A 21,441-nucleotide genomic window follows, 5' to 3' on the forward strand; every position below is an offset into this window, starting at 1 on the left:
TCGATACATTTCCATTGAGCACCTACTCTATACCAGTTACTAAACTGCACTTCTAAGAGATGTAGCTAAAGAAATAAAAGTTTAAAAAACCCACTGTACGTATTATGCTTCCATATACTTATAAATTAACATGTGTATAAACCATTTCTCAAATTGTGTACAAGTGTTTCTCAAACCCCTAGCAGCAGCCATTGCCTTTGGGGAGAGAAAGCAGTGGGGGAATGAGACAGAGATCTGTGTACCCTTTGTACTTTTTAAGCTTGTTCACTATGCTGTGCATTAGGCTGAACCATATGAAATTGCCAACATTCTGTCTCTTTTGACCCACAAAACAGCAATTTCATGGGGATGAAAGTTGAGTAAGAAAGGTCCTTTTCTTCATGGAGCTCATGGTCAAGAGCAAGAGGCAGACAGAGACTGAAAGCTCAGTTACCAAACATTTCTAAACGTCCAGCACTATGTTATTCTTTCAGCACTCATTACTTCACTTAACCAACACTGCAGTCCTACGAGGTAGGGACTTTTGTTTTTCAAAGGAGAAAACTGAGGTAGGATCACAGTTTGAACCCAGGCCATCTGTCATTAGATTCTGTCATTAGATTCCTAAGAAACAAGATAAATGAAGAGCTTAATAAGAATGCAACAAATGAAACAAAAGCACGCAGAAGCCTAAACCTAGCTTGGGACAGATAGAACCTTCTAGGACGAGATGATGCCTCAGAGGGTGATGCTTTAGATAGGGGTTAGCATGGGCAAAGGCGTGTAGGTGAGGAGAAGGGAGGCTCCCGCAAAGAACCCCAGGCAGTGGGATATCTCTGGGATGCATGCCTGAGGTTGGAATGGGGGAGGAGAAGCAGTGGCCTGGCTGCAGAGAACTTCATTTGTCAGCACTTGAGTGACCGTAGTGACAGGAAACATGTGTAAGATGCAGGGCGACTGAAGAGAGTTTAATGAAGGGACTATTACAAGGATGTGGGAGGGTTAAGGGAAACCATGAAGGGCTGATAAGACACCTGGGCTAGCAAATTAGCCAAGGAGCCATCACCTCCCCTAGGCCAGAAGGAGCAGAGGAAGAGACAATTACCAGAACCCAAGACAGAACAGCGGCTGTAGCTTTAACACTAGAGACCCCATCCCACCACCACTGGAGCTGGAGCCTTTGTTAGAAGAATCCATGGGTGGGAGACTGGAGAATAAATATCTTAGCTTCTTTCTCCTCTTGCTCTCTGATATCCTTCTGGTGCCTCCCAATGGCCAAATCCAACCAGAAGCCAGAGGGCAAATGAGCCCAGCTGAGTCAGTCCGTGAGGTCAGTATTCTAGGTCAGAGAAGGGCAGAGAAAGGTGGCAAGTGGATCTGGAAAGAGAGATGGAGACTACCCAGCACTTCCAGGTTAAGGAGTTGCTATTTCATCCCATTAATGACAGGCACCATAGAAGGGTTTTAGGTAGGGAGGCAACATGGTCAGCAACTTGCATGAGAAGGCTAAGGTTTAAAACATGAGCTCATCCAGCAGGGCTCCAGACATCTCGAGCAAGATAATGGTCTGCAGTGAGGAATTCTTCAAGATTTCCTTTACAGATACACACGTAAAAACAAAACTTCCAACCACATCAGGCTAAATGAAGGCCTCTTCGGTGAGAGTTGCTGGATTAGACTGAGAGAGGCTGGAAACCAACAATATTTGTGTTTAGATTAATTGGATATTTTAATAGCACTCATTTTTATTTACTCAATTTGGCTTAGAAGAGGTTACTGTGGTCCTTTCTCAAGGCACTTCTGTAGGTTTTCCTGTTGAATTTTTCTCCCAGAGCCACTAAGCTTTGGCCTCTTGCAAAGAGAGCTGAGGAAGGTGTTCTTATTCTACTTGATCAAGGTTTCCAAGGGCTGTGGTCTCTATTACTCATCTCTCCTATCTTGCACTAGAAATATCTTGGTCCTGCAGTTGGCTGGATCAACCAGGGAAGTCACATGCACGGTGGCTGGCTGAGAAGATGCTGAAAAACAAAACAAGAAACGTGGTCATTTGGGGAAGAGGATGTGGGTAAATGGGGCAGCAAAGAGCTGGTATTTCTTTTGAGAAGCAACATGGAGGAACAAAATGCACTCACTCCTTGGGTCCCAGCTCCACATTTCCCATCGGTATGGGCAAACCTCCATGACCTTCATCTGTAAAATGGAAATTCGTTCAATTAAAATTTAATTGCTCCCTGCAGCGTGCCACACATTGTTCAAGGCATTTACAGAACATCAGCAAACAATAATAATACCCCTTCTTCAGAAAGTTTGAAGGAGTTACTGAGGTAGGATATGTAGACTTACCTGGTGACAATCCATAGAAGGTGCTGAATCAGACGTAACTGCAGTGATGATGGTGTTCCTCGTACATGGACCACAATGATACAAGAATGTGCCGAGAGGAGGAGAGTTAACGGAATGACCATTGGGTGTCTCACTTGTCTGCTGGGCCGTGAGCTCCATGAAGCCAGGGACCACATCTGCCTCACTCATCTCTCTGAATCCCTAGCACAGTCCCTCACACATAAATATTTGGTTATTAATAAGAAATTATTCTCAATCAATTATTGCCAATTAAGTTACCAAATCCATTCAAAGTTTGGTGTTCTTCGTCTGTAAACACCCCCTGACCTAGAGTCCTGACAACTAGAGAAAGTACAAAGCGCTGGATACAATTCCTGGTCCACAGAGGTGCTCAGGAAACCCAATCAGTTCCTGCAGGCCACTTCCTATTTGTGGACTCAGCCCAGCTGAATTTGCTCACCTAGGGTTCATGAGCAGGAGAAGCTTCAGAGCTCCTCCAGTGGTTCCCCACGTGTATAGGAGAGGAATTAGGCATAGTGATGTGAAGGGATGTGCCCAGAGCCACTTGCTCAATAAGAGACAGAGCTCAGACTGGGCCAAGCTGGAGGAGGGATGCAAGAGACAGGCTGGTCAATGCCTTCAAGGTATGTCTCGTGTAATTAGGGAGATAAGACACTCACTGGTGAAAGAGTTAAGTCCATATAGCAGATTGAAGGTCAAGTGCTGATGGAATCTCAATCTTGGGGAGAAGAGTGTGAACGGGAAGGCGGGAGAAGGCCATGTGGAGAAGCTGGGACTTCAGCTGGGCTTTGAGGGGAGTGAGTGGAGGAGATGGGGAGGGACTTACAACCAGATGGAACAGCATGAGCTGCCCATGGCTATTCTATGGGGCAAATCATGGCATTCAGCCTGAAGAAAACCAGTACCTTAAGCCTGAGGGTGATGCTGGTCAAGTTGACTAATATTAAAGTAAATGAGGTTTAATGTTAAAAAAATAAGCTGGTGCAGAAATGAAAATTTGGTTTTCTCTCGAAGGAGAATTTTCCTGAACTTCCGGTCTGCTCTTGGTAAAGAGATTATGGAAAGTTTTTTCTTTAAGCAGTCTAGCAGAAGGGTAGGGATTTTCTGTTTTATCAAAGTTTCCTGTACTGTTTATCAAGGCTTTAATCACAGGTGTTAAAGTCTCACAGCTATTTAATCTTCTGGATTTGCCTAAAAATCTTTAATTGTCACTATCGTTAAAAGGATAACCAAACATTGTTTCAAAGGGACCTACAGTATTATACGAGTTAATGTTATTGATATAAGTGTTTTTAAAAAAATTATATAACATTCCTAAAATTCTGATCTGTCCTGGTTGTCAAGCATAATTCTAGTTATTATTTTAAGGTGTTGTATGCCACAAAATTAACCAAATTTCTTTGTCAATTTCCATTTTTGAGTCTTGTTGTTTGCAGAGTTATTGTTTCACTCTGATGCTTTTTGCTTTTGCAAATATGTTTCATCTTCAGAGAGATTCATGGAAAGGATTCTCACACTTTTACTCTGGAATGCAGGTTTCTGATGAACTTTCTGATTATAAAACTGAACTGGGTAAGAAATTACAGGAATCTAATGAAGAAACTGGTGACCTCATAAATCTGCTAACAGAAGATTAAGATCAAGAATCGATTATACAGGAGTGTATTAACTGATGAGGATGATTATAATTTTTTATGACTGTTTGAAATATTGTTGATTTTTTGATATTTTGCTTTGTTTTCTCAGGTTTAAGGAAATCTTTTTCTCTTTTCTCTTATGCTAACTATGACTTATAGCAACTTGGTGAAATTATACCTTTGTGAGCAGAACTGGAAACATTTTTCTCCCTACCTTATCCCTCCAGAATTTGGAAACTTAGTGAGTGAGTGAGTATGGTTATTTCATGGCAATATAGTTATTTGCATAAGTTCAAGAAGAATCTGTTCTCCTTATAACAGGACACAATTGGAAGCATTGGTAATATTACCAAGGCTTTGACTGGAATGTCATATTTGAGAGAAACATACAGACTCAGATATGACAGTACTACATTTGAGGGATAGGGTTGACTTTCTGAAATAAAGCTGCCTGGAAATATTGGCCTGGTACATTGTTTACAGAGATTCCAGCACTCTTACCTGCTAAGTAAGGAAGCTCGCTTATCTGGCAGGTGCAAGGAGCCTCGAAATATTTTGGGGGAACTCGAGAAGAGAGGAGCCCACCCAAATCTGTGGGTATTGCAGGCAAAATCTGATGGCAAGTCCTTGGCTTGGCTTTTCTGGCCTCAAGAGGCCTTTAAAGTTCAATCTGAGATTCCTCATAAAAAAATTCCAGGAGAGTAGATTTAAGAACCTGCATGATCAATTGCTATTCTTGCTGCACTTATGTAAATAATTGGACCAAGTTTTATTGAAACTACACTTATTGTGCAAACCAGTTAGTCTTAATTTGGCTATCTTTGGTAAAAATGAGGGTGATTTTAGAGAGAAAAATTACGTTTCAGTAAAAAACTATAATACACATTTTTGGATATTAGATCCTAGTTCTGCTCATTGTCTTTGAGGGTTTTTTCCTACCTGTAAACTGGACTGGATCCTGGATTCTCCCAGTCTGAAATATCTGGCTACAAATCCCCAAAGTAATGTTTTCAATCTTTTCCCTCATTTTCATTTGGAATCATTGAGAATTGAACCTGCCCTTTTTCCTGAAGCCTTGCAAACTGAAACTGAACAACTTGAAATAAACTTGAGATTCCTGTCTGTTGCTGTGTAAGCTGTAAGCCACTCAGAAAGATACCTGAATGCCTGATGACATCATCAGAGACATTTCAAGCTGCAAAAGATGCTTCAACTCTGACATCTAGAAATCTTGACTGGCTGCCCCGTGGGCTCAGGAACTGGTTTATAATTTGCTCCAACAATTAACCTTGTTTTTCTTTTTATTTCCATAGAAATACTATTAAATACCTGATGGCTTGCTTCCTCAATATAGGCCCAACTTTCAGAGCCCACCTGCATCACTGCCTTCTAAAATGGATTTAACTGGACTGATCTATTATCAGGGCTAAGAAATGTGTTCAGTGAGATGAAACAATCTACCACTCAGCTTCTGGACTATGAAACTTCTTAAAGTTTCAAAGGACTGTAAAACTTAAAAGTTTCAAAGGCAGGACTGGGGGAGACTGGAATTGGCCACTGCAAGATAGGTCTCTTTGGCATGAGGATTATTTGGGGCTGGTTACTTTTAAAAACTGCAGACATGAGAGAAATTCTGAAAAGCAGAATTTAACCCTTTGTGAAGAGACATTTACCTTTGTGAAGGAAATCTCTATCTGTAAAGATGTCTCCCTCTCTGTACCAGGAAGAAGGGGGGGTGACCTTATCTCTAGAAACTCTTATCAATGCAGAAGGCAAGGATTTAAATCTGCATAATAACCTTACTCTTTTTTACTGTGCTTTTCTGGTAATCTCCCACAACTGACTCCCCCAACCCCCAACATCCTCCTTTGTCTTTAGTTGAGGATGGTATTTAAGGGGAGAGCTTCCACCATTTGGCGAGTTGCTCAGTTTGCCTTAGCCTCTCCTACGTATACATGTTATAAAGCTTTGTTTAATTTTCTCCTGTTATTCTGTCTAATGTGAATTTAATTCATTGTCCAGCCCGAAGGACGTAGAGTGGGTAAAGGAAATGTCTTCCTCCCCTACAACACCCAACCCTGCTGTTCTGTACTTCAAATGAAGAGGGAAAGTTAGGACTCTGGTCCAAGGAGGACATAACATGACTCAGGACATCTCACTCCTTCGAGGTGGTCACCTGCTCTAAGCAGCAGAGTTTGGCTGTCCATTGCAAACCAACTGCTCTGAGGCCATCACAGAGCCAAGGCCACTGCCCCACTGTATTAATCACGTTTCTTTCTATATTTTCTGATGCTTTGTCATCAAGGGGCCTTGCTGACTCAAGAGAGACTGCCATTCCCAGGGCTAGCCAATTTCTAGAGATAGTAAAGGACCCCCGTGCAAATGCTCCTTTCGCATGCAAACCAACCCATCCAAAGCCCACAGTCCAAACTCCTCCTTTACTGGGCTCTCACAGGGTGTTATGCTCCAGGCCAATATTCCCCTGCCCTTATCACCCCAGATCCAGGTCCTAGACAACTCAGGACAGCCCCTACACCCAGAGCCTGCTGAAATTATTCAGCCTAGCCAATTCTAAGCCTGCTTACCCTGCCTCATTTGTTGCTTCCACAGAAACCACAGTACAGGCTCTTGCCATGTTTTCTCCCCCTCTCTCTGCCTCCTGACTGACTCTGATGCTTCTCTGTGTGCCATGATGTGCCCCTTCCTCTTGGGAATTGTCAGTAACAAACTATCTTTTCAAGGGCTGTCATCTCCTGTGTCCTTGGGCCTCACTGTATCTGAACAATAATGAAACCCACATTTTGAAACACCCACCTTGGGCAGAAGGCTGGAAGTGGTTGGGCTATGTTTGGAAATTGCTTAGCTTTGTCTTAGACCGGGACAAAGGGTTTTTGCCTACTCTCAGTCTTTGGATGTCCTGAAGCTTCTGTTTCTGTGGGATTAACAGAATCAAAGAAAGGCCTAGGGCAGAGAGGTGAGTCGTTGACAATTTGGCAGGTCCTGAAACACAGAGAATTAACACTTGTAAGGGTTTCTCATGTGTCTCTGCTCTGCAGTGAAGTTTGTCAGAATCCAAAGCCTATGTACATTCTCTCCATAAAATCCCACAGCCTTCTGAAATTGAGGTGTCTACAACACAGGTCAAAGAGCAGCAAGATCTGTGTCGGAAGACCCCACTCTTCCTCCTGTGTGTCTCCTTTACTCTCACACTACTGCCACACTCACAACACATCTGATGCCAGAAGTGTGGGTTTTCCACACACTAAGCGGTTTGGCAAAACCAGCTGGGTGTCCCACAATTTAACTCAGTTCTGACACTATCCACCTGGAGACAGCATCAGACCCCACAGGTTGAGGGCTCAGCCCCCTAGGCTGCCCCTCACTTCAGATGCCAATCACAAGTAGTACGTCTCCAGGTTGGTTACTCACAACTTCTGTCGCACTTGGCTACAAACTGGAGGTTCCCACGACCCCCTCCTCAGATTTGACTAATATGCTAGAGCAGCTCACAGAACTCAGGGAAACACTTATGTTTACCAGTTTATTAAAGGATATGTTAAAGAATATGGATGAGGGGCCAGCTCTGTCCTATAGTGATTGAGGCCGGCACATTCCACTTCAGCAGCCTGTGTTCGTGGGTTCAGATCCCAGGCGCAGACCTACACCACTAGTCAAGCTATTCTGTAGTGGCAATCCACATACAAAACAGAGGAGGACTGGCACAGATGTTAGTTCAGGGCTACTCTTCCTCAAGAGAAAAAAAAAACCTCTCAGTTTGAAACCCCCCACACACACAACAAAAAGAAGAAGAATATGGATGAACACGCAGATAATGAAATACGTAGGGCGAAGTCTGGGAAGGTCCCCAGCAGGAGCTTCTATTCCCATGGAGCTGGGATGCATCATCCTCCCAGTATGTGGATGTGTTCACCAACCTGGAAGCTCTCCAAACCCTGTACTTTTGGGACTTTCATGGAGGCTTCATTGTGTAGACATGATCAATCATTAATTCCATTTCCAGCCCATCTCCCCTCTCTGGAGAACGAGATTAGGGCTGAAAATTTGAAGCTCCTAATTATGGCTTGGTTTTCCAGATGACCAGCCCTCATCCAGGAGCCCACCCAGGTCACCTTATTAGACCAAAAGACACTCCTATCATCTAGGAAATTCCAAAGGATTTAGGAGCCCTGGATCAGGAACTGGAGTCAAAAGCCAAAATTTTGACCAAAAGATGCTCCTAATGCTCTTATCACTCAGGAAATCACAGGGAGCTCTGTGCCAGGGACTGGGGGCAGAGACCAATATACATATATTCTATTATCTTACAAGATCCGACCTATGAAATTTGCATCCTTTTGAATAAATATATTTGAAAATAGAGTACATACATCCCTGCTTTCCTAAGTGAAGTTACTTCAGAGGTGACACAGCAGGTCATATAACAGACATCCAAAATAAGAATACTTACGGTCTTAGTGAAGGCCTGAAGCATGTTCTCACCTGTCAGAAGAATACATGAGCTTTCGTATCCAGATAATACCTATTTTGATAGTTTGAGTCATTTGTTTTATTTTTTTCTAGCTTTTTGGAAAGTTACAGTGATCCTAATTTTTATTGGTATAATTAAGAGTCAGATGTCTTTAGTGACTCCCCTATCCTCCTTTACAGATGGGGCAAATAAGGTTTAAAGAAGCTAAGTGCCAAAAGATTGATGGATAGAAAATAATGGAGCTGGGATTAGAAACCAGGCTGCCGAAGTCTAATTTCTTCATCTCACGTCTGTACTGAACTAACATGGTCAGGTTTGTGACTTGTGGAAACCAGCGTGTTGCTGAGTTTTCCCTAAAGCATGGCTCATCCGTAATGCTGGTGGAATGAAACGAAATGCCGCAAAATTTAGAGAGTAGCGGAGTCAAGCTGCAACTAGTAGATTCTATGATACACTTCCTGATACGACACCTTATCATCACTCATTTAGGGAGAGTGTACTCCACAGACATTTCCCTGCGGGAGAATTTCGCCAACTCTGAGAGTGTTTATCCTGCTTTTTGTTGCTTTGTTTTATTTTCCCAAATGTCACGCATAGCAGTTTTTCACCAGCACTGCCTAACGAAGAGCTTGTCTCAGTGAGAATCCAGGGCCTGCCTGGTTGGAGTTTTGGAGTTGAGAGACCCAGAGCTGTGCAAACCTTTGCCTCAGCGCTTCTACCTCAGCAGTCTTTCTGAGTGACTGATCTTGAACTCACTTCCCCTCTTCAGCACAGCAGATTTGGTTCATAACCAGTAAGACCACCCCACTTTCTAGTGTACTGAGATTTGGTTGTGGGGCTAGAGGGCTGAGTTCTATTCCCAGCCCTGCTACTTAGGAGCTGTGTGGCCGTGGGCAAGTCATCCAATCTCTGTGAACCTTAATTTCAGTCAACTCACTCAGAAGCTCCTGCTAAGTACCAGGTCCCAGGCTAGGGCCCACAGTGTAGACGTCAAGAGTATAGGTTTTGGAGCCAGACAGACCTGGGTTCACATTCCAGCCCATCGCCTTCCTAACTGACCTGTGGCCTCAGGACAGCCACTTACCTTCTCTAATCTAATATCAGCCAGCATCCTGAGACGGCATGCCTTCTCCATCACCCAACAAGAGTGGAGTAGGCATATACCACATATCAGGTCTCCAGCCCCAGGTCAAGTGAAGAGCAAACAAAGCAATCCCAGACACAGGGCAGTGTTACCACAGCAGGCAGCATGAGTCACTGACACACACTAACCCAGCTACCCTCACAGCACCTATGAGGTAGGCACGCTCACTATCCCTGGCCCGAAGCCAGGAAATTGGGGTGTAGAGAGGTTAAACAACTGGCCTAAGGTCACACAGCTACTAAGTGGCCGAACCAGGATTCAAAACCAGCCAGTCCAGCTCCAGAGTTGTGGCCCATGGCCCTGCACAGCTTTAGGCTCTCCAGTGACCCTCCCACAACTTCAGCCACAGCTTCCTGTCTACTATCTGCCACCACTCTTGTCCCTTTCAGTGGTCTTTCCACCCAATTCTCTGCCCGTGTGCCTCCTTGCATACAACCCTCCAACGGTTCCCCATTAGCTTCAGGATCAAGACCAGACTCCCCATCAGAACCTAAAAGCCAACAAGTCCTGCCCTCGAACAACTTCTGCAGGCTCAGATCTCATTAAGACACACTCTCCCCACAACTACCACCCCCTGCACATGCCCAGCACATGACACCATCCCAGGACCTTGAACTTCTGTGCTTTTCCTTACTCTGCTCCCTCGGCTGTCCTCCTCTCCTCCCCTCCGCCCACACCAGGCCACCATGCCCAATTTAATTTTCTATTTTTGGGGTGAGGAAGATTGGCCCTGAGCTGAAATCTGTTGCCAATCTTTCTCTTTTTGCTTGAGGAAGATTGTCACAGACCTAACATCTGTGCCAATCTTCCTCTGTTTTGTATATGGGACACCTCCACAGCATGGCCTGATGAGCAAACCCACAAACCCCGAGCTACTGAAGCAGAGCATGCAAACTTAACCACCATGTCACCAGGCCAGCTCCCCCAGTTCATTTTTTAACATAACGCTTACTAGGATTTTCTTTTTAATACAGAGATGTCAAAACAAAAAAAAAAACAAAAACAATAATGAAAAACAAACCTCCGCTACCTGTTGGGATGTATTTATACATATATCAAAAGTAATACATTCCCGTGGTGTATCTGTCTATTAAGGCTGCCATCACAAAGTACCACAGACTGCGTAGGTTCAACAACAGAAATTTATTTTCGCACAGTTTTGGAGGCTAGAAGTCTGAGATCAAGGTGTCAGCAGGGTTGGTTTCTTCAGAGACCTCTCTCCTTGGCTTGTAGGTGGCCGTGTTCTCCCCGCATCTCCTGCGTGTGTCCGTGTCCTCTGTGTCCGTCTCCATCCAAATCTCTTCTTACAAAGAAGACAGTCATGTTGGATTAGGGCCCATCCATATGACCCCATTTTCACTTAATCACCTCTTTAAAGACCCTATCCCTAAATACAGTCACATTTTGAGGTACGGAAGGTTAAGACTTCAACATATGAAATTTGTAGGGGACACAACTTAGCCCACAACACATGGTTAGACAATTCCAGAGGAAGAGAAGATACAAATAATAACAATGCATTTTTCTGTTTCCCATGACTTTCCCCAGAGGAAACCACTATGAACATTTTCTTGGGATTCCCACCCACCTAATTTATATGCACAGACCAGCATATCAACCTCTCCTTCTCAATAAACCATTTAGAGAAATAGGATCATAATTTCCAGAGTTTTGCATCTTGCTTTTCCCACCTAATAATATAGCTTGGTTGTCTTTCCACAGCAACACGTACAAATCTGCCTCACTCTTTATGGGCGACTGCACACTCCAGCAGAAGGAGGAACTGACTCTATCGAACTGGCCCCTGAGGATGCATGCTTTGGTTGTTTCCTATGCTTTCACTGTTACAATGACAGGGAACACCATTACACATGCATCTGGGCAAACTTTTGCGAGGAAATCCACAGGCTAAATTCCTATCAGATTGATTGCTGGGCCAAAGGATATTTGCAGCCTTCATTTTGGTGGGTTGTGCCAAATCTCCACCTTTGAAAAGCACCCCAGTGTATGCTCCCACCAAAAGTGGATGAGAGAGCCCACTCTGATGGGTGGCAACTCATCTTAGAAACATAGTTTCAAACTCTTCGTAATTTCTCTGTTGAGTCTTGATCCGCCTGGAAGCCAGGTCAACCATGATGGACTAATTCTGCTTGTTTCTACAGCTGTCCCCTCTGCCCCTTGAGGGAGACAGAGAGAGAGGGAGGGAGAGGAAACACCATGTTTATATCCATGTATGGATGTGTAGATGCATGGAAAATAATCTGAAATACACACTAGGCCTGCCCCCCAATAATTCCAGAGTCCAGGCAAGAGTACACATGGGGTCCCAAATCCCATATGTTTAAATATGGAGAAATCATAGATCAAATTAGCAAATTATTAAAGAAAATATGTTTTACTTTTCCTCTAACAAGTACACTTTTTTATGGCTTAGAAGGTCAGGATGAAATGTAGAGTTCTTGGGCTCCTCAGAGCTCAAAGCTGGAGAACAGAAGCACAAAGAGAGGAGGGAGTTGTCCCCCCGCAACCGTCACCATCCAGCTCCTGCTCCGCTCCCAGGGCCCAGCCCCCAGCCCTCGATCCTCAGTCTGTCCCCTCTCTTCTCACCCACAGCTCCCATCCCTTGGCATGAGGAGCCTCATGTGCACACCTGTGAACATCCCAGCCTGTGCATCGCAGTTCTGTCCTGGGGGCACACACACCAGTAGCATGGCCTACCCTGCAACAACAGGCCCATGCAGGTGGAGAAGTGGGCTGAGGACATTTGGGCAATGACTTCTGGGTCTTGGATGTCCCACAGGTCTAGAAGGAGGGTGGACACTAGCTCTTAGTGGACAAAGCCCCTTAGTCCCACACACTCCTCACCTGGTAGAGAGAGGCCAGGCCTCAGGGGGACGAGGCAGGGTGTTAGCTTCCTGCGGCTGCTGTAACAACTTATCACAAACCTAATGGCTAAACATGAGACAAATGTATTCTCTTACAGTTCTGGAGGTCAGAGGTCCAAAACAGGTCTCACCGGTTAAAACAAGGCTTCAGGAGGGCTGCGTTCCTTTCCGGAAGCCCCAGAGGAGAACCTGTTCCCTTGCCTTTTTCCTCATCTGGAGGCTGCTCACCTTCCTTGGCTCATGACGCCCTTCCTCCATCTTCGAAGCCAGCCTCGGTGCATCTCTTCCACAGTCACATTTCCCTCTGACCACGGCTGGGAGGGAGTCTTCCCTTTTAAGGGGTCATGTGATTAGATTGGGCTCATCTGGACAATCCAGGATACTCTCCCAACTTCAACTTCTTAACCTTAATCACATCTGCAAAGTCCCTTTGCCACGTAAGGCAACATATTCACAGGTTCTAGACATTAGGACACAGCCATCTTGTGGAAGGGGTGATGTTATTCCACCTGCCATGGGCAGGGACCCATCTTGGTTCTGAAGGGGAGCAGAATTTGTCACCCCAAAATGTGTCTCTTTAGCATGAGGATTATTTCAGGCTGATTATTTTTAAGAAACAAAAGACTCAAGAAGAGCTTTTACTGCCTAAAACCATCTGGATAAAGGACCTATGCCAGGGAGAAAGCTATCACCAGACACGTCTACAAAGAATATGAGCTAGGTGTGGTCAACGGAGAGAAATTTAGCAAGGCCAGTTTGATCAAAGTCCTCTCTGTGTCCCATTGTCTCTGCATAGCATGGCAAATGTTTATTTACCACACATTGGCTTTTCCATCTTCCCAGGAATTGTCTTCCTTCCTTTTGAAGTCCAACTCCTACCCACTTCTATTCAGCTCAGAATAGCATACACACCTCATTTTGCTTGACAGTCTCTGGAATCTCTCGTGCTTATGTGGATTCCCCATATGTACAAAATTTAATTTGATTTTCTCCTGTTAATCTGTCTCATGTCAATTTCATTCTTAGACCAACCTGAAGAACTTAGAAGGGTAGGGGACAGATTGTCCCCCTTCCTCCCTGACAAAGACAAAGCAAAGCAAGGCCCAAAATTCTAAAAATAGCCCACTGTTTCCACTGTGATCTGGAGACTTCTGGGAGGTTCCTGAGATCCTTTCAGAGGTTCACAAAGTCAAAACTATTATCTTAATACAGTAAGATGCTATGTGCTTTTCAGTCACTTCCTCGGGAGTGGACACTGGCGGTTTCCAGAGGCTGCAGGCGTTTCACGACAGAGTGAACGCAGCAGCGGTCAGCAGAACCAGCTGGCTTCCCCAAGCCAGACGCGAAAGAGATTTGTAAAAATGTGAAAAATGCCACTCTTCTAATTATTTTCCAAAATACAGTTATTTTTCATAAAAATGTTTCGGTTAACATGTCAAGAGTCTATTATTCTTTTAAATAACAGTTTTAAACTTTCTCAGTTTTAATTTCTAATACAGTAAATATTGATAGTCATAACTCACAGAAACAAAAGCTTCTAGAGCTTCTCAATAATTTTCAAGAGTGTAAAGGGGTCCTGAGGACAAAATTTTTGAGACCACAGTGCCTGGCAGTCAAGAGGGCAGGGTTACTTCCCACCCAAAGGGACTCGGTAAGGACTGGATGGTCCTGGCTTGTCCAGCAGGGCTAGAGTCTGGGCTGGGGTGGTGGGGGAGGGGGGCGACAAGTGAGCAAAGGAGGCAGGAGGGTCTCCCAACACACCTGCCAAGGAAAGCCCCCAGTGCGTAAAGAAAGGTGAGCCTGCTGCCATGGTGTTTTAGAGATCCCACTCTCTCGGCCCTCAGAATAGTCTGGAGGGAGTGGGCAGTGAGGCCCCTTCCTAAATTTCTGACTTGCTGATTCAGTGATGTAAAGAATTCTAGAGAAGCAGGTTTGAATCGAAGGACGCAGAGTGTGGTCTGAGGTGTGTGTGGGCTCCTTGTTACCACGTACAATGGAGAAAATTGGTTTCAAGTCGCTAAGCAAATCTGGGATATATAAGAAGATGCTTAAGAGAGTACCTCTTAAAAGTTCTCATCACAAGAGAAAAAAATGTGGAACTATTTGTAGTGGTGGATGTTATCTAGCCTTATTGTGGTGATCATTTTACAATATATACAAATACTGAATCATCATGTATACCTGAAACAAACATAATGTTATAAGCCAATTATATTTCAATTAAAAAAAGAAGAGCCTTTATTAACGGAATTTTTTTTAAAAAGTACAGGATAGTGATTTCAGTCCTTTGGAAGCAAAGGGCTGTGGACTGGAAGCCTGACTTTGCCGCTTACTGACTGTAGTGGGTGGGCAGTTCTTTAACCTCTCTGGGCCTCAGTTTTCTCATCTATAAAATGAGAATTAAAAATAGCTCCTACTAGGAAGATTGGCAACAGACGTTAGCTCGGGGCCAATCTTCCTCATCAAAAAATAAATAAATAAAAATAGCACCCCTACTTCTTAGGGTTGTTGTGAGAATCCAACCAGCAGGAAGCATGTAAAATACTTAACACAATGTGTTAATAAACTGTCTTTTTTATGGAGGTGTGGGGAGAGGGAGTGGTGGGAAGTTCTTTGTGGAGGTGGCCATCTCTCGGTCTGGAAACTTTTATCGTTCTTTTTAAATTTACTTTCCCTCTCCCACCCGGGGCAGACTTAGTCACCCACTTGGCAGCCGCAGCCTTCGTTGTTCACACGCTTGCCTCATCTCACCTGGGCAAGGAAAACTGCCCCTGGGCTGTTCGGAACCGGGGCCGAGGGGCGGCGCCCCAGACCCACCAGCCCTGCCCCTCCCGCGCCCGCTCCAGCCCCACCGCCTGATGTCGCCCGATGTGCGCGGGGCCAATCAGCGCGGCCGCCGCCCTCGGCAGGTACCTGGCTGGCCCCTGCTCCAGAGAGTCCGGCGGGCCAGGGAGGAGGCAGGAGGCGGGAGTTCCGGCCGCGCTTCCATCACCTGCGCTGGCTCACCCAGCCTTCCTGGAGCCTGACCCCCGCTGGCTGTCATCTCGCCCAGCTCGCCCATCCCACTTCTTTTGTCGGCCCCCTCCCGTTAAAGGCAGTTACCTTGATTCCTAAGAGGGAAGAGGGGGTGGGAGAGGAAGGGGGCCACCCGCAGGAGGGCATTTCTTACAAGTTTGGTCTTGAGCCAGCTTTTTAATTTTTTTCCCTGAGACCCAAACAGGCTTTTTCCACTCTGCTGGGAAACATTGTCACAGGGAGGCAACTGTACAGAAGAGGAAATGGAAACCTGGGGAAATCGGCTGGTTCTAAGAAGAGACAGTGGGAGGAGGGTGTCATGGGCAAGGTCCCCAAGGTGTGACTGCCAGGCCACCCCACCCACTTCCACCATGAGTTTCCTTAGGGCCGAGCACTTCATCTGACTCTGAGCCCTCCTTTAAGATGATTCTGGGGCAAAGACATGCTGTCTCTGGTATATAATACCAGTAATGAATTGCGATCTCTTGAGTATTTATAAAATGGCATGCGTCCTGCTAAAATGCATTTTACATTGTTACCTCATTTCATCTTTTCTCCTGGGAGGTTTGTTTCATTGTCCCCAATTAGCAGATGAAAAAACCAAGGTCCAGGGAAGGTGATTTCCACAACGGTGACAGAGCTGGGAAGCCACGCTCTGTAACCCCTCTGCTTTTCTTCATCTTTTACTCCATAAAGGATCGGTTGACATCAGCTGAGAGTCAGAAAAGGACATAGTAGTTTCCTGGGCAAAGGTCAACCACAGGGCAGGGAAAACATCCATTCAATGGTGACCATCCAGCCCATTTTGTCTTCACAGCAGCAATCCCATGATTTATTTATTCATTCATTCAACAAACGTGTGTTGAGTCCTTCTGAGCCAGGCACTGTGTTAAGGCAAGTGCAACAAGCAAACATAAATCCCTGCCCTCATGAGCTGACATTCTAGTGGGGTAGGGGGAGAGAGGCAATAGGCAACAAATGTAAGAAAATAATAGTTTAATTATACGGTAGAACAAGTGTGGTGAGAAAAAGCTGAGCATGAGAAGGGGGACTGAGAGGGTAGGGAAGGTGGGAGGAGGTTGCAATTATAAGTAGGGTTTTCAGGGGAGGTTTCGTTGAGAAGACAGAGAGCCTATGAGCTTGCTGCTGTCTTAGGAAAGAGTTTCCCAGGAAGAGGAAATGGCCAGTGCAAGGATTCTGAGGCTCAACTGTAACTGGAGCAACTAAGAAACTAGTGGGACTGGAGGGAAGGGAGGGAGGGAATGAAGGGGACAGCATGATGGGATGTGAGGTCCAGAGGGTGGAGGTGGGGGTAGGGCAGGTCATGTCCTTTTAGGATCTTGTAGGTCATTATAAAGACTGACATGCACTCTGGGTGCCATGGGAGGTGTAGGGGGCTGGAATTGGCCACCCCAAGATACTCTCTTTGGCATGAGGATTATTTGGGGCTGGTTACTTTTAAAAACTGCAGACATGAGAGTAACTCTGAAAAGTAGAATTTAACCTTTTGTAAAGAGACATTTGCATTTGTAAAGGAAATTTCTATCTGTAAAGTTGTCTCCCTCTCTGAACCAGGAAGAAGTGGGGATGACCTTATGTCTAGAAATTCTTATCAATGCAGAAGGAAAGGACTTAAATCTGCATAATAGCTTTACTCTTTTTTACTGTGCTTTTCTGGTAATCTCCCACAACTGACTCCCCCCACCCCCAACATCCCCCTTTGTCTTTAGCTGAGGATAGTATTTAAGGTAAGAGCTTCCACCGTTTTGGTGAGTTTCTCAGTTTTTCTGGGTCTCTCCCATGTATACATGTTATAAAGCTTTGTTTAATTTTCTCCTGCTGTTCTGTCTCATGTGAATTTAATTCGTTGTCCGGCCAGAAGGACCCAGAGTGGATGAAGGAAACGTCTTCCTCCCCTACAGAGGCTATTGGAGGAGTTACATGGTCCAACTTTCATTTTAACAGGATTGCTGTACACTTGTGCTGAGAACAGTATGCAAGGAGCCCTGGGTGGAAGCCAAATACCACATAAGAGGTATTCACAGCAATCCAGTCAAGAGACGATGGTGGCCAAGGACCAAGGTGGGAGCAGGAAAGGTGGAGAGAAACTCTTCAATTTTGGATGTATGTTGAAGATAGAATCAACAGGATTTGGTGATGGATTGGACATGAGTTGTGAACAGGAGGAGTCAAAGGTGATTTGAAGGTCTGACTAAACTGAAAGAACAGAGTTGCTACATCTGGGCCAGGAAATGCTGTGGAAGGAATGTAGGTGGTGGGGATTCGGAGTTCACTTTCATTTCTCAGCAATTGTGCAAACGAGTGATAGGACACAACCACATTTGGTGTGGGGGCTTTCCCCATGCTCCAGCACACTGTTTCACATGTTAATTGGGCTTTCACACCACCACCAGCTCTCAGCTTCCTTTCTACCACTGCTGCCTGGTAAATTTCTACTTATCTTTAAAATCTTAGCTAAATGGCACGTTTCTGTGAACCCTTTGATGACATTAAGTGCCAAGTGTCAGGCCTCCCGCCTCTGAGCAGTCTCAGCCCGTATAGTCTATGCTACCAAACAAGACAGCTGATGATGGGCTGTCATTTGTGGTTTGCTACTTCCTTGAGATTTGCTAGCTATTGTTCTTAAAAGCGAACACTCCTGTTCTATCTGTGGTATCTCAAAGGGTACCTAACACATAGAGCTTGGCTGTTAATGGGCTTGATCAGAGCTTGTTGCTTGAGCTGCTTTTGTACATTGTGGTGACTGACCGTTGGCCTGCCAGACGGGAATCACAGATTTGGGTTCATGGAGTCAGCACTTTTCTAGTTCAAAGATCTTGTCATCAGATGAGAACCTTGGGTCCCAGAGAGGGGAAGTAACTTATCCAAGGCCTTTTATGGAATTAGAGAGTCAAGAGTAGGACTTAGTTGCTCTAATTTTTAGACTGGCACTCTTTCCCCCACAGTCATAAAGCTGAGCTTTGGGCAACCAAGGTATTCTAAAACAGACTCCAATTTGAGATTCTAATTGCCCAAGAGTGTGTACAGAAAAGGACATTTTGAAACAGACATTCCCACATTCTGTTGGTGGTAGGATAATTGCCATAACCTCTTTGAAAAGCAATTTGACAATGTCTAATCAAACTTATACATGAACAAATCCTTTAACCCAGTAAACCCATTTCTAGATATTTGCCCTAAAATAGACTCGGATGTGTAGGAAATGACATTTATGCAAGATTCATCATTACATGAGGGTTGTAGTAGCAAAATCCAGAAACAACCTAAAAGGACAGTTGTAGGAAAGTGACAAAATAAATCAGCCATCGATGCAAGGTGTGCACTTGTGAAAAGGAATGCACTAGATCCTATATGCTGATATGAAATCGGGTCCAAGGGAAAAAGGCAAAATACGGAACAGTGGGTGTGCAAGGTGCTCTCACTTGTATAACAAAAATATAGACATATCTACATAAATATTTTGGATATACATAATATATTTCTGGAACAATACACGAGAAATTGGCAACAGTAACTGTTTCTGAGGAGGAGTACTGGGGGGGGGAGGTTATCTGTTTACTTTATACACATTTGAATCTTTTCAATTTTTCTATTTCCTTTTTTTTTTTTTTTTTTGCAGGGAAAGATTCACCCTGAGCTAACATCTGTTGCCAGTCTTCCTCTTTTTTTTGTTCCTTCTCCCCAAAGCCCCACTGCATGGTTATATTTCCTAGTTGTAAGTCTTTCTAGTTCTTCTATGTAAGCCACTGCCACAGCATGGCAACTGACAGACCACTAGACCATCAGGGCTGACTCTCTATTTCCTTTTTTGTTTTTTCTGCTGAGGAAGATTCGCCCTGAGCTAACATCTTGGCCAGTCTTCTTGTATTTTGTTTGTGGGTCACTGCCACAATGTGGCCACCAACAAGTGGTGTAGGTCCACACCTGGGAACCCAACCCAGGCTGCCAAAGTGGAGCGCACTAAAGTTAACCACTAGGCCACAGGGCTGGCCCCTCTCTATTTGCTTTTTAATTAAAAAATTAGTTAATAAAATATATTCATATAACTTAAATATTAAATTTTGCAAAACAAATTTGCAAGGGGACTTTATCACCCCCTTTTTTGTAGATGACCTGGATGAATAATTCTCCTGGCCCCTGAAGAAGGAAATCTGTCAGTAACCATTTCCCTGAGGAAGCTCACCCATTTTGACCGTCCCCTGCTTGTTCGTTCTTGCTGGTGACTGTAGACAAATTGGAAAATGACTCCACCAACTAGGTATTCTTGAAAGGCCAGACCTCAGAAGGAGATGAAGAAAATGAGTTTCTACCTTTTATCTCTCATCTGTTTCCACCAGAGCTGGGCCTAAGGCTTGGGCGAGTGTGATTCACCCACTTCTGATGAGGAAAGAGGACCTCATATGGTAGCCACCAGCCCTGAGCTCCTGAATCAGGATCTCTGGGGTGAGGTTCTGGCAGCTACATTTTTCATCCCTTTCCCTCGACACCCAGGTAGTTCTGAGGCACACAGCTTTGCTACCTGCTTCCCTCTCCAATTCACATTGAAACCCCTGAGGCTCAGCTTCACTAGTGCAGGGACAGTTTCCTAATGGGACTCTCTGTATGATGACACACAAAGTATCAGCTATGAAGTTGTGGTAGGCAGAATACTGGCACCCCAAAGATGTCCATATTCTAATTCCTGACATCTGTGCCTATACTATCCTACATGGCAAAGGGAATTTTGCAGATTAAGTTAAGAAATCTGAGATGGGGATAGTACCCTGAATATCCAAGGGGTCCTAATCAAATCTCATGACACCTTAAAAGAGGAGAAACTTCAGAGGGAGGTATAACTACAGAAGAATGGTCAGAGAGATGCCATGTTGCTGGCTTTGACATGGAGGAGGGGACCACAGCCAAGGAATGTGTGTGGCCTCCAGAAAATGAAAAAGGCAAGGAAACAGATTCTTACCTCAACCTTCCAGAAAGGAACGCAGCCCTGCCAATACTTTGATTTTAGCCAGTGAAACCTATGTAGGACTTCTGACCTCCAGAACTGTAAGATAATAAATTTGTGTGGTTTAAGCCACTACGTTTGTAATAATTTGTTACTGTAGCAATAGGAAACTAATAATAAATATTCTGAGCAAAAGTCTTCAACGTGAATCTAATCAAGTATCTGTACAAGTTTGCAGGAAATATAGGGGCTAAAGGAACAAGTTAAATGACTCCAGGAGGAAACACCAGACAAACCAAGAATGTAGCACATTCTTGAAGAAAACTGGCCTAGCTTATTTAAAAAGCAATGCTAAGGATAAGAAATCCAGGAGGGGCTGCTTTGGATTAAAATAGAAGAAAGAGTCAAAACCAAATCAATGTGTGATACTTGACTAGATCGTGATTCAAAAAAAGAGAGGAAAAAAAAACTTTAAAAAACGTTCTTGAGACAAATGGAGAAATTTCTATAGTCCATAGATTAGATTATAGAATTATTGATGTTCTTAGGTATGATAATGAAATCATGGTTAGTAGGAGAATGTTATTATTCTTGGGAAATATTTGCTGGAATATTTAGGGGTAAAGTATCATAGTGTCTGCAGCTTAATTTCAAGTAGTTCTGAAAAAAAATAACAGAAGGAAGGGAAGAAGGGAAGGCAGAGATGAAGGGAAGGAAGGGAGAGAGAAAAAGAGAGAATAAAGAAAGAGAAAGAAATAACGTATTTATGACAAAATGTTAACTCATTTAATCTTGGTGGAAGATTTCTATATACAATGAGTTCACTCTATATTCTTTCAATTTTTCTTGTATGAAGACATTCACAATAAAACTTGAGGTGAGGAGAAGCCTGAGCTGATAGAGAATTTGAAGATAGAACAGATCCTGAATCTCCTGTTCTGGCAAATCCTGCAGATGGATAGATCCTT

General features: G+C 44.3%; 2 long non-coding RNA genes across 2 annotated transcripts in view; both read right to left on the reverse strand.

The window, feature by feature from the left end:
• Window positions 1-1,584: 1,584 nt before the first annotated feature.
• The window catches only part of LOC139044998 (uncharacterized), a 46,429-nt gene continuing 26,572 nt past the window's right edge, over window positions 1,585-21,441 (reverse strand). Inside the window, exons 2-3 of the long non-coding RNA XR_011502489.1 lie at window positions 2,112-2,169; window positions 1,585-1,997 (exon numbers count right to left, since the gene is read on the reverse strand). This is a non-coding gene — a long non-coding RNA (uncharacterized lncRNA). The remainder of the gene's footprint in view (window positions 1,998-2,111; window positions 2,170-21,441) is intronic.
• LOC139044997 (uncharacterized) lies at window positions 10,747-16,603 on the reverse strand. Its single transcript, XR_011502488.1, has 3 exons — window positions 15,412-16,603; window positions 12,727-12,829; window positions 10,747-10,916 (listed from the first exon to the last, which is right to left on the reverse strand). It is a non-coding gene; the product is annotated as an uncharacterized lncRNA (long non-coding RNA).

Source organism: Equus asinus, chromosome 3 (assembly GCF_041296235.1).
Source record: "Equus asinus isolate D_3611 breed Donkey chromosome 3, EquAss-T2T_v2, whole genome shotgun sequence".
Classification (NCBI taxonomy): domain Eukaryota; kingdom Metazoa; phylum Chordata; class Mammalia; order Perissodactyla; family Equidae; genus Equus; species Equus asinus.